The 18,325-nt window shown below is 38.0% G+C and overlaps 1 protein-coding gene across 4 annotated transcripts in view; it reads right to left on the bottom strand.

The window, feature by feature from the left end:
- DPP6 (dipeptidyl peptidase like 6) overlaps window positions 1–18,325 on the bottom strand; it is a 936,540-nt gene that overhangs the window by 592,229 nt on the left and 325,986 nt on the right. Inside the window, exon 1 of one of the 4 annotated variants that reach the window (XM_075212138.1) lies at window positions 16,800–16,893. The exons of the other annotated variants lie outside the window; for them this stretch is intronic. The gene's annotated coding sequence lies outside the window, so the exon portion shown is untranslated. Of the gene's footprint in view, window positions 1–16,799; window positions 16,894–18,325 lie in introns of those variants that run through there. 4 annotated transcript variants of the gene reach the window in all.

An 18,325-nucleotide genomic window follows, 5' to 3' on the forward strand; every position in this document is an offset into this window, starting at 1 on the left:
ATACTTAGGGAGATCAGTTTTCATATTCACTGTGTGTAATAGCGAGCAAAGCACAAGAACGGTGGTAAACCAACCAGAATAAAATCATAAGAAATTAGCATGCGCAGCATAAAAATGTTATTAAAACAATTGGTGTAATTACTCTATACCATTTACAATTTTCCAGTATTTAGGTATATATAGTTTTAAGAAAGATCTTACAGCTACATCTAAAATTACATTTCTGACTCACTGCACCAGATTCACACATACACACATATAACAGTAATCCTATACACAACACACACAAAAGAAAAAATAAAGAGAATATAAAAATGTATGTCTTGCAAAAAGATACTTGATACAATATGTCTGTTCGTATAATGTGCACTTTTCAGGATGATTGGAGAAGAAAAATATATTTTAGCACTTTTAGAATTATTTAAGTTTCCCTATCCACATCTCAAGGGCAGCGAGGTTCAACTTGGCCCTAGGCTGACCTCATTATTTCCAGCCTAAGCAGAACAGCCATGGAACTCCAAATAGCCCAAATCAAATAGAAATAGAAGACGGCACGCTGAAGATGTCTAATGAAAAAAGAAGCAGTCGGATGTGCTCATTAAAAGCTGCTTTTACTGTTCGGTATAATCCAAGAAATAAAAAGGTGGTTCTATTGTAAAAATAATGATGCTGTTTTAAGAAGGAGTCACCTTTGTGACTGCTACTACCAGTAGTTATCTACTGTACAATGAGCTCTACACACTCTCACGTTCTATATACACGCGATTTGCCACTCTCAGGTCTACTTGTTAATATTCTCCAGATTTCGGCGGTAAGTAGCATTCCATCAACGCCTATCACAGTGATAATAATGTGCTTTCTGCACTATGGGGCACATTTATCCTTTATCGGGCAAAACGAGAAATAATCAATCCTTATCGCATGGATAAGGATTGATGTATTTCTCATATTTATGGAAAATGGAACACAGAAACAGCAGTTCCGAAAAACTGCTGTTTCTGTGATAAAAAAAACAAAAAAAAAAACACTCACCGCTGCCTCTTCGGATGCGCTGGCTCCGGATCTCCTCCTCTTCGGTGTACTTTCTCTTCTTCATGCTACTGCGCATGTGCCGACCGGAGAGCTTGAGGCTGTGACAGGGAGGGATCACAAGATCACTCCCTGCGCATGCGCTGTCGGAAATAACGAAGAACAGAAGTTTTACCAGCATTTCGGATGATGTACGCCAGCTACATTAACACAACAAGTTCCCGAAAAAAACATTTTTTCGGGACTTGTTAGATTGCGGCCAGGAGCAGTCACCATTCTGTTGAATGGTGACTGCTCGCAAAAACTATCAGGAGTGCAAAGCAGCAGATATCAATGATATCTGCTGCGATGCACCTTTAATGAATTTGCGGAGAGCACATCGTGGCCTAATTTACATGGTAAGTGCACGATAGTGCACTACCGTGCTTTCATAAATATACCCCTATGTATGAAATTTGTTCCTTGGGACAGTGCCAGCAAAAACTTGCTGTCCCAGTGAAACTTTCCTTCTCAAGAGATAACATTCTAGATTAACAGAAGTGTTCTCTTAGGGGTTCTCTCCAGCTTCTGTTAACTGTGCATGTGGGGAGAATTTACAGTGGTAAATCTTTCATAATACCTTTCATGTGTGAAAGATTTAGGACAGGAAGCAAAGTATAATAGAGATGTATATACAACATTTGTTCTTATTGGATATTTAAAATATAGCCCAAGTCCCATCCCATTAAAGGCAGCTAAAACCAGCATCTAGTTTCATGAAAGAGTTTTCCTGCAAAATCAATGGGATTCAAGGATCTGTAAGCTGTAGGATTGTTACAATGTTTTTATTTTTACCTGTTTTAACAATAATTAGTACTTATATACTGTTATACTACCCTCACTACTCACACCTTGTACATCCATCTAGTAAATTAACTTTGACTGGCAGTGATTACTGTGGCCAAGGGGTGAGGACCATGCAGGCTGCTGGGTAGGAATCAGGTAGAGCTGCCTTTTCACTGATAATTCTCCTCGCTAGATAAGCTTAAAATAAGGCACAAAGCTGATCAATGCCATACCTCCCAACATCCAGCATCAAGACAGTGGTGTGATCAAATAACGATGGGGGCATGGTCACATTACGATGGGCAAATTTGGCCCATGCCAAATTTGCACCTCTGGAAGTAATACAGTCTTCGCTTTCACACAGTGTCGACTTCGCCAGGAATAACTATTTCTATTACTCTATTCAAGCTTATTTTATATTTTTCTGCGATTCTTCCCCTTTCACTACATATTACCTTTATTTTAATTTGTGTCCTAATGCTTACAGTTATACCATTTGTACTTTATTAGATATTACCTGATCCCTATTTACACGTGAGATGAATGTCTCCAGGGACTGAAGTTGTAAGACGCTGACAGCAGCCACAGCATAAATGGTATAGGACAGTGTTGGCTAACCTGTGACACTCCAGGTGTTGTGAAACTACAAGTCCCAGCATACTCTTCCAGCAATAAACTGCTATATATTGGCAAAGCATGCTGGGACTTGTAGTTTCACAACACCTGGAGTGCCACAGGTTAGCCAACACTGGTGTAGGAGAAGGTCCAAAGTGGCGTAGATTGTACATCAGTGGCTATCTAATGCCCGTGGTATCGACTGACAGCAGAGTGGCAGCGCATATAGCATCGCTACCAGTCTATTGTAAGTGCAGCAGTAGATCCACTGATGTGTATTCTAGTAGATATTATTATACTTGCCAACTCTGGCAAGAAGTGTTCTAGGAAATCAGGGGTAGGTGGGCATGTTGGGGGCGTGGCCTGGCTGATCGCACCATTTTGCTCCGCCCCTAAACAGCAATCACATTTTCTGACTTATTACAGAAGGGGGGCGGGCCATGATGATGCACGATTCGCATATTAAGCCCCGTCCATACCACTTTAATATTGAGGTTGTGAGAAACCGGGAGGGTGACTCCCAGAAATTCAGGTGTCTCCCGGACATTGCAGGAGAGTAGGCAACTATGGATATTATTTTATCATCATAAGTAGTGGAAGAATCAACAGAGAATAGTTTATGGCACCAGCAGTGGTGATGGAGGTATGTATTGGGGTGGGAGCAGGCCATACGTTATATTATTATACATTATATTATTATACAATCATGATCAATATACATGACATATTATCACATGACACAATCACAATGCAAGGTAATTGCTTATCTTCAATAAACTTTAATTTATGCAGAGTAAGAGCAGAAAATGTGAATTGCATTCAGCAATCAATGCAAGAAAGTACTACTGGACAGAGGTTTAGTGAATACTAGGTGTTATCACCTTCCAGGCTATATCCATGATAACATATGATTTTAATGACATGCTTAATAAAGATTGCACTTAATATAACCTCTATCTACCCTTCTTCACTATGGAAAGGATTGGGGCAGTGTGCAATTTGCATGGATTGTTACTAATTAGGATAGGAATTACTCTGGCTACCCTGCACATACTGGGTATGATTTAGAGATTGATGCAAGTGCAATATTATGGTGTAAACTTAGGCATTTCTGTACTGCACATGAGCACAGAAATGCATTTGTATTTAGATTTTGCGTACTGTAAACTTACAGCCCTTTTCACCTAGAGAGGCAGATTTGGAGTGGGCAACCAGAAGTTAAGTAGAGTAATGTGTGTGCACATATGTGTAACACACTCCTCTGGAGATACAACCTAATTAGAAAAGGGCACATTTCCAGCTATGCTTCTTTTGCGAGTACCTGAGGCCTGCTGTAAAGATACACGATAATGATGATGGGCAGCACGGTGGCTTAGTAGTTAGCACTTCTGCCTCACTGCACCACTGGGGTCATGAGTTCAATTCCCACCCATGATCTCTATGGAGTTTGTATGTTCTCCCCGTGTTTGCGTGGGTTTCCTCTGGGTGCTCCGGTTTCCTCCCACACTCCTAAAAACATACTAGTAGGTTAATTGGCTGCAAATGAAATTAAACCTAGTATGTGTGCACTTGGGAATCTAGACTAAGCTCTAATGGGACAGGGACTAATGTAACTATAAATATTCTCTGTACAGCGATGTGCAATTGTTAGCGCTATATAAATAAACGGTGATGATGACACCTGCAGCACTCTATCTGCTTCTGGTCGGCTACTTGCCGATTGACCCTTCCAGCTCATAGTACTTCACTCATTAGTGTACAGTTATTATTATGTCAAGTTGCGGATAACTTTTTTGTCATTTCTATTTGGGCTACTGCAGAAGAGAAGATTTCTATTGGTTTTATAGAGCGGCAGTTGACGGATGTGAAGTTGTTTATATTTTATTTTATAAGGAAAATGTGACTTTCCCATTCATTAATAACACTGTCAAAAATCTATTCTATATCACTATTGTGTGGCGTAAATATACACATTTCTACGCCTTACATATGCCTGGCACAGAAATACCACTGTGTTTTGCTGTTTTTTGAGTTGGACATACCTTAATATATGAGCGACTCTACACAATCTTAGGAGCCAACTTTTAAATTGAGGCAGAACTAGCGAACTGTGGGCCCCGGTGCAGTGAAGCGGGGCAGAGGGAGCCGGGGCCCACAGCTTGCTAGTTCCCCATGTGCGGTGCACCGGGGCCCCGTCCATGGTCCCTGGTGCACCGCACCTGCTGCACCAATGGTAGTTCCGCCACTGTCTAGATTCATGTGTGACACATCTCAAGTTAGGAGAACCATCTCATATAACATGGGCAGCAGGTGGCTTAGTGGTTAGCACTTCTGTTTCACAGCACTAGGATCATGAGTTTGATTCCCGACCATGGCCTTGTCTGTGTAGAGTTTGTATGTTCTCCCCTTGCTTGCGTGGGTTTCCTCCGGATGCTCCGGTTTCCTCCCACACTCCAATAACATACTGGTAGGTAAATTGGCTGCTATTATATTGACTTTAGTCTCTCTCGGTCTGTGTATGTCTCTGTGTATCTTAGGGAATGTAGACTGTAAGTTCCAATGTGAATGAGTTCTCTGTACAGCGCTGTGGCTGTATTAATTGCTGATGATGATCTAACCCGCTTGTCTTTTCTCCAGATTATTTATGTGGATTTGAAACATAACATCTTAACAATATTTAAAATAAAAAGCATTGAAACATGTCTTGTCTAGAAAATAAGCGAGGCACAGAAAGAGCAGCGTCTGTATGTTATTTGTTAATATAACCATTTCTTCTCTACTTCAACTTCTGCTGGTATTCTGCCCTCGGGTCTGTAGTCTGCATAGGGCAAAGTTGAAGGAAGACTTAGAAGGTTGAGCGAGCCGGCTGTCTAGGTACCTGCTAAGTACTTCAGCACCGTGGCCTGTAGCATTTATTAACCTACACCCTTGGCCATATGTCCATTTACCATCCAGCTGTCCGCACTTTGTATCAATTTATAGATATCAGGTTATACTCTAAACACTTCTTTCTGCATTAATTTAAAAGAAATAGTGTGAGACAGACACAAGAATGACTGCTTTCTGGATAAGGTCCAAATGGAAGAAATGCCTGAGGCCAGTAGGAAACTTTTTCAACAACTACATCGTCAGCTTTCTTGCATAATTTAAAACCGTCTAAGTTGGAGCACAAAGAGTAAAGCATGACAAAATGTCACAGCGGAAGCCTTTCTCCTTATATCATCTACATCTTGGTCTTATTTCAGTAGAAATCACTTTATATAATTAATGCATTCATGGATGCCAGTATTTCAGGGCAGTCCTAGTTATTGAGTCTGGAAATATACCCATACTTGTCAACTATCCCGGAATGTCCGGGATACTCCCGGAATCCAGGTTGGACTCCCGGGATTGTATGGCAGCCTCCCGCATCTGGCCACTTACTAGTGAAGTGGGCAGAATTAGGTCCAAAATGCAGCGATTCGCGTAGAATCGCGGATTTGGCCCCCAAAATGATGCAATTTTTGGATCCAGGTCCCCGCACGCCCACCTCCCCCCGGCAGCTCCCAGACGCCAACTAGAAGAAGTTGGCAAGTATGACTATACCACTAAGTTGTAATGCCAATTTTCATTTAAGGCAAATGTTTGGTAAACATATAATAACCGTGTCAGTGGCAGCAGTCCAGAGCTGTTTAACAGCATTTGTCATTTAAAAGGAGGGTTGACTTTTATTGACAGGAGATTATAAGGGGTATATTAACCCTGTCTACCAAAGCCTGGGGATGACTATTGCCCGCTATCAACGGCGGAAGCCAATGCAGGGTGCCTCCTACGACACTCCCCTATGCAAAGCATAGTGAAGCCTGTTTATCAAGGACAACGGTGGTACCACTGCTGTGCTCAGGTTGCTAACACCGTGTCATGATGGTGTTAGCAGGGGTGACCACAGGAAAATGTTTTATTAGTAAAGAATTGTTTCTTTTTTTTATTTTTAATAAAGTTTTTATTATTTTCTCTAAAAAAAATCTTTACTATTATTATTTTTTTAATCTGAACTTGACTGGAAGCCCAATACCAGTGCGCACAGGCAGCGCCGGGTCAGGCATGTGGTAAAGCACACTTCAGTGGTCTGGCAACCAGTAAGAGTCCTCTTACCGCAGCCGCCAGACAGTATCGCTGGAGAGCTGAGCGGTGCTCAGCTGCCCTGGTGACATTTTTTTGATAAATTTCCCTACAAAAGATTTTCTATCGTTGCAACCTGTCTGTATTACCCATTATTGTTCTATTACTGAGATTATTCCCAATTGTAAAGCACTACGGAATTTGCTGGTGCTATATAAATAAATGATGATGATAATTCCAGCAATGTAATACACAAAAGTGACACGTGTAATACAGTCCCATTGTCCAATAACTCTCAAGCTTTATTTATAAAATCAATTAGGTCAAACATAAGCAGTGTTTTAAGAGAAAGCCAAAAAATGTAATGTAATGAAATGAAAGGGGTGGTTCTAAAGTGGTCGGAGGTTGGACTTTGATGCAACGTTTATAGTATTACACAGTGCTCTACGTCTAGTTGGCGGTGCCATCTCCTGAGCGTGGAGAGTAGGCGCACAACTGGATGTGCGCTCAGCAGATCTTCCAATCACATCAATGCAAAAACAAAGCATTAGATGTGCGCTTTGTAAATGAGGCCGTCTGTAGCGTATGGTATATATGTACAGCTATTTCATGGTCCCAGTGTGCAACCAATAAATTAAGCCATCTTGAATTAAAAACTTGGCAACATTTTTCAAACTAAGCACAAATATGGTACACATTAATTCCACAACAAATACTTCATTTTTTGAAGATTTGTTTAAAAAAATAGCAAAATATTTTTAAACAACACTTTAAATAATTACTACAATTGCAGTGAAGTATATATAGAAGCTGGGGAAAAAGATTCAGAGCTAGATTTACTAAGCTGCGGGTTTCAAAAAGTGGGGATGTTGCCTATAGCAACCAATCAGATTCTAGCTGTCATTTATTTAGTACCTTCTACAAAATGATAGCTAGAATCTGATTGGTTGCTATAGGCAACATCCCCACTTTTCAAACCCGCAGTTTAGTAAATCTAGCCCTCAGACTGAACACAGAAATTGCTTAAAGCTCTTATATGTTCAGAAAGGATCAAGCATGATAAAATTTCAGTGGTCAAAGTGGGCAGGTATACTATAACACCACTTTGTACTGTTTTCTTGGTAAAACTATCAAATTCCAATCATTTACTTTTTCTATATTGCCACTTTTAATGGCAGCATGGTGGTTTAGTGGTTAGCACTTCTGCCTCACAGCACTGGGGTCATGAGTTCAATTCCCGACCAGGTCCTTATCTGTGTGGAGTTTGTATGTTCTCCCCGTGTTTGCGTGGGTTTCCCTCCACACTCCAATAACCTATTCGTAGGTTAATATCCCGCAGATGAAATTAACCCTAGTCTGTCTGTGTGTTAGCGAACTTAGACTAAGTTCCAATGGGGACTGACGCTGCGGAATTGGTGGTGCTATATAAATAAATGATGATGTTGATACCACCAGTAAATTTCCACTTCAACCACTCCTTAATTGAAAAATACTTCAATCACAATGTGGTCTTTAAATAAAATTAGTGAATCAATTTTTCATTCGGTAAACTTGGAGCCAAAAAACCACATCAAATGAAGATTCTCAAAAAGCCAGAGACTACTTCCATAAAAGACGGATATAGTGAAAGGTACAAAGAGACAAGGAAGATATGGAAGCTAAGAAGTTATGACTGATATTTTACCAACTTGTATTTTAGTTATAATCTTCCTTGAAGTAATGAATCACTAGCTGCACTATGTTCAACATGATTTATTACAAAACTGTGCCTACACTGCAGAAGTTAAATAAGGTAGATTAAATTGAATTAAACAGCCTCTACTTAGCACAGTAAAAACTACTAATCTTTTCCCAGATATTCATAAGTACTATGAAGGCTACAAGTAATAATTCAAAAAAGCCAAGATAAGCTCTAAAAAGTTAAAAACATCTCAAATTCAGTTCCATTTGACTAATGCAAAACTCTCCCTTAATGTTATTTTCTATACAGTTTGCCAATTCATTCAGTAATTGTGCCTGCTTGCTATGCAGCTGAAGTCATTTGGTGCCTTGTTCCCTGATAGTATTGTGGCAGCTGCAATTCATGATTTACTGGAGAACACCTGCAGAATATCCTCACTCTGCACACAATAATTCTGTAAGCATTATTCATGTTTCATAAATGCATGTATAAACTATTATACTGTGATTTACTGCCACAACAACTATCGCCTTGACGTGATTCAGCTAATAATGGTCAAAGTAGAGCAATACTGTGCTGATATGAAAACATAATGAGATTGACTTTGCTTTGAATTAATTGTATTTTTTTCCTTCTGGAGTTTGTTGTGTTGCACATAGGTCCAGATTAATTTAGGCTTCAATAGCAACTCAATGTTCCTGAATAATATAGTAAAGGCACATAATATAATATATATATAATAATAATATTGTAAAAGATTATTCTGTGTTTCAGTTATTATGGACTATTATTTGTAATGTGGTCTAGCTGAAAAACAAGTAAAATAAAAGTTCTTTATACCTTACCCACATAATTATCTAGCACATCTGTGTATATTCAGACATTTAGGGGGGGAATCAATTGGCCGCATTACTGCAGAAAGTAACGCGGCCTACGCACTATTACCGATATTACGGTAATAGTGCGCGTAATTACCATTAATACACTAATTTCAACTCTGTTTTTTAGCGTGCAGTTCCCTGAGCTGCGCGCAGAAAGCAGGGTTAAAATTACCGTATTAACGGGATTCGGTTTAGCGAGGCGTTACTCTGAGGGGAATTTAATTCCCCCCTTAATGTGAGCTGCATCTGTTTATTAGAAATTCCAATAATATATGAGAATGATACAAATAAGAAAAACAATGGTGATCTTGAATTTTTTGTCTTTATCATGTGTGTATTATTTGTATTTATAATCTGTATTTTCTGAACACAACAACATGATGTATGCTCCTTTAAGTAGCCTGGACATATATGTAGAGATGACATTTATCAATTTGGTCTATTTTCAGCAAATTAAGCTGCATTGTGGTACGCACATAATTGCCAATCCGAAGACCATCATATTGGGTCAAAATCTGATCCAATTGGATTAGATTAGGAAAATCTGTTGTCCGATGATGGAGAATGGAAACCTTGCCGTCTGATGACGCATGAGATGTGTAGCCATATATCTGGTCTATCGACAATCAGAACAAACTGACATTTTAAGAAGTACCTTCTGGAGATGGAGATGTGTAGAAGTACATGAATGAACATGAATTTTTATGTGTGATTTTGGAAAAATAAATTAAAGTCAATGGAACAAGTAAGCCACAATTTGACACAAATTTGTGTATTTTGGTAATAGATCAATGGACTATGCTCTCAGGAACTGTAGTGGGTTCCAACAGTAAAAGTTAGTGTATTCATGTATTATAAAGGAATAATTTCACCATATGAGAAATAATTAGAGAAAGTCTGTTGGTTTCAGTGTCACCTTCTCAATCACTGCTATCGTAGCACAAAACTATTAACTTTACTTTTCACCTTAACAATGCACTAAAGGTAATTTACGAAGCATAATGCAAAGTCAACTTTGGTCCTGCCATGTGCCTCAGTTCATGCCAGTGCATGCATGTTGTTCTATTATATTCATTTTCCTCTAGGTTCTTTTTGGTGCTCTGATTGCAAGGAAGTATGGGAAAAGCTCAGCACAGGCCACACGCTTCATAGCACAATGGCGCATTCATTTTCAAGACCCCCCCAAAAAAGTATCCACTTTTAGCTGAGTGAAGTTGTTTTTTCTCCATGCTATTATTAGAGATCAACAGTCATTCAAAGAGGGATACAGAAAGAAAAGAAAATGGGGTGAGGTTATGGCTACAATTAAAAACACATTCTGTATTTTCTATCTGAAATTCATGATTCTATGGTAGGGGAGGGGCTTATTAAAGTGAAAAATTCGGAGGGGGGAGGTCTCATGTATTGTGATGAGGGAGGGGCATGAGAATTTTTAAAAACACAATGGTCTTGTGTTTGCAGATGTATATTAGAAATTGTGGGTCATTCAAAAGTAGTCTGGTCCCATACCAGGTAGATGGCTGGAAGCAAGGTTTGATTTTTGGTTTGTTAGTGTTTGGAAGAGTTTCACTGAAGCTCTCCCGGAAGAGAAAAAAGTTCCTGACTTTTTTTCCTGATGCATAGCCACTGCCAGCCCATCTTGAACATAAAGAACAATTTCTTTAAACAAGGACCAGAAAGGAATATTGGAGTGAATCCATTGTTATGATAAAGAGTTTCCTACTGCAATTAGTTAGTTTTTCCTCTGTTATAGTAATACCTAGAATAACCCATCCTGGTGACAAGGGTACAAAGTTCCGCCATTCTGACAAGGCTTCAGTCTTGACATATAACTAAAACGTTTTAATTGGAAGACACCTCCATACAAGATTTATTTTAAAAAGCTAATTAGGTTCTAAAAATAATGTTTCAAAATGTGTGGAATTTATATTAAAATAGATATATAAATACATTTCTGTTTATACTTCAGCTCTACTTCCCATGAATCTTTAACTTGCAATACATCAGCTATAGTATATTTGTTAGGGGTGCTTTGTCACAAGGATACATCAATTGTTCTTGCTTAATCTATTGTGTATGTACTCATAGCATGATACATGGTATAACATAGATCTGTATTATATGAAAGGTATGTAAATGTCCATTAGTTTTAATGTGTGGTACTGCAGCTATGAAGTCTGAATTTTTACTGTCAACACCAAAGAAGTAGCATTAATGTTTTAGTGCTAGTTAGAACTTGGAACTATGCCAACCTGTTATTGACTTTTGTCAACAATATTGCACCATTGGGGGGCTCCCTAATCTCTTCTGTTCTTTCTACATATTGCATGCTGTTCTGTTCAACTGCAGCATTCATGCCTTGGCTAATGAGAGGCTGCACATTGTGATCTCCCCCTTAAGGCTACAACACATTATTGCCATAGTGGCAATAACAATAGATCTAAATGTGAGTGATATTTGATCATTTTACAAATATTTTCTCCAAGTAAGTTATATTACTATGTTATGACCCCTTTCTGTTCTTCTCTTCTATGCCTAATGCCCAATTAGATTTAGTTTTTTACTAAAACAGTGCAAATGTGCTGTAGCCCATAGCAGCCAATCAGCATCTTTTTTATTTTACCTCCTCCACTTAGACTAATGAAAGGAAATATCTGATTTCTGATATTTCTTCTTGTTCAGTAAAAAACTGGTATACCATGTCTGGAAAATGCTTTGTTCAAATTTATTGCTTGCTAATTCTACCATTTTTTTTCTGGTGACAATTTGTCCAGTCAGTGCCTCATGGATGTCTCTAGATTCTAGTGAGCTCATGAATATTACTTCAGGACACAAAATGGCTGCCACCATGGTGTGTAGGTGATGTTTAATATTTACCCTGCATTCATAGAATACTTTACAACATACTTTTGTCTCCATAGTCATCTAAATAAATAATAACATAATGTTAGCCGACTTCATTTATGTAAATGTGTCAAAAATGTAACACAAAACATTAGAATAAGTTTATATCTACATGCATATTAAACTGTACATCTAATTTTTACTGCATTGTAGATATGTCATTATGTTAATTAATAAAATGCTTCACTAAATTCACATTAAAAGGACTAATGAAATATAAATCAGACTATAAAACTCTTATCGGTCCAATAAAATGTGCAATGATTTTTAGAACATTAGGTAATGGCTCCACAAATGTATTGATTTTGGCTTAGCAATAGGAATGACATGAAAAAACAGTGAAGAGGTAAATAATATATTGATCTAAGAAATAAAGACTCTAGTGTGAATATGTTTGGTATTTGTGGTGTCATTATACCTAGGTGAAAGTTTCTTTGAATTATTTTATTGTTGAATATATATATATATATATATATATATCAAACAAAACTACTTCCGAACTCTCATCTCTGCTCAGGCTTCAAGCCCCAAACACCTTTATAATACATTTCAATATCTTCTGGAACCTCACTCCCCAAATCCTGCAACTACAATCAGTGCCCAAGATCTTGATTCCAACTTCAAGTACAAGATTGAAAAGATCTGTCATGAAATACTATTCTCTTCCTTAACAAACAACTAGTTCAATTCCTTCACTACACTCTCTGGCACCTCCTCTTCATTTGATCCCACAAATCCCACAAAGATTATTTAATATATTTACTAAACTGCGGGTTTGAAAAAGTAGAGATGTTGCCTATAGCAACCAATCAGATTCTAGCTGTCATTTTGTAGAATGTACTAAATAAATGACAGCTAGCATCTGATTGGTTGCTACAGGCAACATCTCCACTTTTTGAATCCCGCAGTTTAGTAAATATACCCCTAAGCATCTACTCACTTCTTACTCTACCTCCTGTCCCCTTGATCCTATCCCCTCACTAATCAGTCAATCCCTGTCTCCTGTGCTCATCCCAGCCTTATCAGTAATCTCTCTCTCTACTGGTATCTTTCCATCATTATTCAAGCAAACACATTGGTCCTATTCTGAAAAAAACAAAATTCTTACCCAAACTGTCGCTCAAAATTACTGTCCCATCTCTCAGCTCATATGCTCCTCCGAGCTTCTTGAGAGAATTGCCTAAACTAGCCTCACATGCTTTCTTTCCTCACACAGGGGTCTTTTATTAAACTGCGATCAATCATTAATGCATGAAAGGTTTTTGGCAGGGGAAATTAGATTAATATAGGGACTGCGAAGTTCTGCAATGTAATGACATTTTCTATGGTATCTAGCTAAAGCCTCTCCAGCTTTCCTGGATTCCTCACCGGTAGGCTGCTGGTAAATGGGTAAAACTCTTTGCCGGGGCTCACAGAGTGGATGGGAGCGCTGGCATGGTGCGTTTCAGTGGAGATTAAATATCCATCACTACGATTTACAGCAATGCATATTTACTGACACTGCATGTTATTAATACATAGACTCCACAATCTATTGGACCCTCTTTAGTCAGGCTTTCAGTTCCAACACTCCACAGAGATTGCGCTGAGTAAGTTTGTCAATGGTTTGATCACTGATAAATTTAAAGGCCATTACTCTCTTCTAATTCTCTTGGATCTCTTTGCTGCTGCTTTTAACACTGTTGACCACTCTCTTCTCATACAGACGCTACAATCCCTAGGTCTTCAGGACACTGTTCTATCCTGGTTCTCATCCTCCCTATGTTATCGCTCTTTCAGTGTTAGTTTCTCTGGATCCACCTCCTTACCATTTTATTTTAGTTTGAGTACCACAAGACTCAGACCTAGGTCCTCTGCTGTTCTTTATCTACACCACTTCTCTTGGAAAATTAATAAGCGCCTTTGTATTTCAGTGTCTCTCTATGCAGATGATACCCCAATTACATCTGTGTTGTCCCACCTTACTGACTGTCTGCCATTTCATCTTGGATGTCTTCTCACCAACTTGGATGTCTTCTCACCAACTCAAATTACCCTTTCAGCTAATATTCCCACCATCCAACATATTTATTGACAACATGACAATAAATCCCACCACACAAGTTCTCTGCCTGTAACAATACTGGTGGTATTACCTGGAGCCCAATAGCCGAGTAGATATCCAGCAAGTATTTAGACGTTTGCTGGGTCGGTACACAAGCGGGTAGTCAGATGTTTGCCGGGTCGATACATAAGTGGGTAGTCACGAATGGAAGGTAGTGTAGCAACTAGCAGGAGCTGAGCAGGCAGAATACTCAAGCACATGTCTGAACCAGGAAGTGCCATTTATATATCAAAACAGGAAACAGGATCCAAGATGGTTTCTTTCTGATGTCAAACTGGCCATCTTGGGATAAGGGCAAATCTAAGGGCAAGTTTGCAAATACAGGGACTCTAGTGGTCGGAGGTGCAAATCTCAGAGTAATTCCTTACACTGCCTAGGTGTGATTCTTGACTCAGAACTATCCTTTGTTCCCCACATCCAATCTATATATACATCCTGTTACATACTAAAAAACATTTCCAGAATATGCACATCTCACACAAAAACACTGCAAAAACTCTAAATCATGTACTCATCATCTCCCGTATTAACTATTGCAATTCCCTTCTTACTGGTCTTCCCTGAACCAGACTTTCACCCCTACAATCTATTTTGCATGCAGCGGTAAGATTGATTTTCCTTGTAAATTGCTCTTCCACTGCTGAGTCACTCTGTATGTCTCTACACTGGTTGCCTGTTTTTTTTTACTAAATCCAATATAATAAACATCTACTAACCTACAAGGCCATCAACAAAACTGCAATAGACCCTGTATAGTTGTTATCACTCACACATGAGAGGGTACATACTGACAGGTGCATTCCCTAATTCTGTGTTCTACTGAGTGTATCATTGTGATTATTTGATAATTATTTTGACATGCAATAGTGCTGTGTTCATCTTGCAGTAAACAAAGCACAGGGTAACTCTACAGGCAGATATTAATCTACCCACCAGTATATACTCAAACACAGTTGACCCTTCCTGCTTTAGAAACATGTATGCATAAACAGCACTCAATAGTGCAATATTTCAGTAATAAAGAATATTAACAATAATTTCCTCTCATTAGTTCAATATTACAACTATAAGGAAAGCAGAAGAATGAATGTCAATCTGCAAATCATCTTATCAGCTACAAGTTATGTACTTCAGTTTATTTTTCATTTAAAGGCTACTTTTTTTTTTTTTACCAGGGACTATAAATCATTTTCGATACTTTATCAATGAAAGACGAGTAGCTTTAGGAAAAGATAACGATCCATTGTTGTTGTGGATCCAGCAGAGCTCTTATAAATCCACATTGTAATTTTAAATTCAAAATCATGCCTTATTAATCAACAAAGCATATCTGGATGGGGCTTAGAAAGGTAGTATAATTTGGGCAGCGAAACAGACTTTGACAGAGTACCAAAGGAACAGGTCATTAGTTACCTAATGCCATAAATCAAAAGTGTCCAATTTCTTAACCACTGACAAATTGTGTTTAGTATAAAAATCCTGTGTAAAATGTGTCACTGTAAAGCTCAGCTGAATATTAAAAGTTTGCAGCTTGCAAAATAGACAAAATACAAGAATAGTAACAATAAGGTACATGCACAGTAAATTGTCTTTTATGCTTAAACTGTCCTATTTACAGATTAGAAATAAATAGGACGGTTTAAGAATAAAAGACAAACTATCGCAAGTTCCCGGTATCATAGGAATATATGTAAAAGTAACAAAAATTAAAAATACAAAACAAAACAAGACAAAAACTATTTTGAATGATGGTCTTGCCCAAATTCTTAACCTAGGCTTTAGCCTAAACCTCATATTATATTAAGCAGTTCCAACTCTGGTATATATCTAACTGTGATTAGCCCAAGCAGCTAGCAGGAGTCCCAAATACACCCCAAAATGTTGCACCCCTCACCTAAGTATTAAATAAAATGGTTTCACTTTGGTGGCAGCTCATTACAAGTGTACAGATAATATTATTACACATTCATACCATGTTCCAGCAGTAATGGTTTACACTATGCAACTGTTTGAGACTTGCTAACTTCTTTATGCTCAAACTGGGTTATATAAAAGCTAAGCAGAGTGATAGTTACAGTGTACATGTATCTACAATTTGTTACTGCATTTAGTGTCAAGAGGATGAAGAATTGTGCATGCATTATCCATTTTATATGGGGAAGGTTGCTACAGTCTTAAATGGAATTTTCACAAACACAAAATTATACATAATCTAGCCAAGCTAGTAAAGATTCTCTAATGTATTTTAAAATGTATCAATAATTTACTAGTTTCCATTATTAATGAAGCTACAGTATCCATTAATTTACCTGGTATGTACTTTCAAAATGCCAATCTTATCTGAATTATGAAAGTTCCACACAGAGATATTATTATCATTCATAATAAAAGCCAAGTGCTTTTAAACTCTAATGCCTTAAAAGAAAATGTTGCAGAAGCCATTAGGGGAGCTGGCCAGGGCATGTCAGTTTTTAACAATTTAATATGCTATCTGCACAAACTATTTATACCCTAGCTATATATAAATAGATGGTGAACACTGAGGATCTCTCTATCTTGAGATATATAGATACATTATATATATATATATATATATATATATATATATATATATATATATATATATATAAATAAAACACATAACAGGAAAGGCACTCACGTTTGTAGATATTTCTCCAGCCTGGGTGCAGGAACTCCAATAACATGAACGTAAAAAATAGTATAATTAGGAGGCACTCACAGGACTTTTCAGAATATTAAAGTATTTATTCCATTAAAAATTGGTCAACATTTCAGGCTTCACACAGCCCTTTATCAAGACTAACACCACAGTGAACCAAACACCCTTATATACCCTATACAGTGGGAGTGAACCAATCAGGCAATCACCAGCTGTGCAAATTGGCTACACAAGGTGCAAAGCACACCAAGAAGGAAAAAACTTTTTAATTAAATCAACAGCTAATGAGCTAACTGGGCTAACTGAATACCAGAGAAACCTATAAAGACAAAACTGATGCAATATATACAAGCAGTAATTAGTATATAATAGATCCATATAACTGTTCACTAAGATTTGCAACAAATTAGACAAGTAAAAAATACCTTGTAGCATTAAAGTGCAATATATTACATACAGTAGATATTAATATGTCAAAAAGTTTTGTTTCACTTATACAAAGTTAGTATAATTTTTATTCACCAGATTTGTGCATGGCTATTTTTTGGATTTAGTGATGTATATAGGTTTGCTTTAACAAACAGGGATAATCTGCACTCTCCAAACATAATTAATGCTGTACTAACTACTTTTCTATATTACACATAGGGAATGTTAGTTCCACATATTACAATATACGTTAAGCTGACCAACTCACGCCAAAGTCTCCCTGACCAGAATAGAAAAGTAATTAGTACAGCGTTAATTATGTGTTTGGAGAGGTCAGAGTATCCCTGTTTTCTTGCCATTGTGTGTGTGTGTGTGTGTGTGTGTGTGTGTGTGTGTGTTAAAACCAAGCTACAGCGCCACCTGCTAGGTGGAGTTATACACTGACCTACTAAATTCTTAGTGTGTGTGGAAAAAAAAATTCAGAAAAGGCTGAAATTTGGTATACTGAGATGTTTTTAATTTGTTAATTGTTAAAAGTGTTTATAAAGATTTTAAAAAATATATATATTTCTTGAAGGAGAAGTGACAGTGGGGAGTGGTTGGTGGTTGCCGGGGGTGACAGTGGGGAGTGGTTGGTGGTTGAGGCCTGGGCATATGGGCAAATGCATGACAAGAACCTTTTTAACACCTTAAGTAGCTTGATTTGACTAGAATGCATGAGTATCATGCACGGGTTAACTTGTGTGTGTGTGTGTATATATATATATATATATATTAGATAGATAGATAGATCAGTGCTCTCCCTCAGAAACTAGCTGGGTGGGGGCAGTTGTAATACTTGTAATAATATTGAAAAATGTTGAAGGTTATTACCCAGCTCTGCCAGGACTGGTCAGACTGGTGGTCAGTGGTCTAAAACACACTGCTGGCTGTAGTGCTCACCTAGTGCCTGTTCTAGTAGGAGAAACAATGGTTTATTCTATTATAATATGACTGTGTTGGGCTCCAAGAGCCGGGTGGCTAGCAAAACAAGCTGAGTAGAGCACCTGAGAAATAGCTGCTGGGGGAACACTGTA

The sequence above is a fragment of the Mixophyes fleayi genome, chromosome 5 (genome assembly GCF_038048845.1).
Source record: "Mixophyes fleayi isolate aMixFle1 chromosome 5, aMixFle1.hap1, whole genome shotgun sequence".
Lineage (NCBI taxonomy): Eukaryota > Metazoa > Chordata > Amphibia > Anura > Limnodynastidae > Mixophyes > Mixophyes fleayi.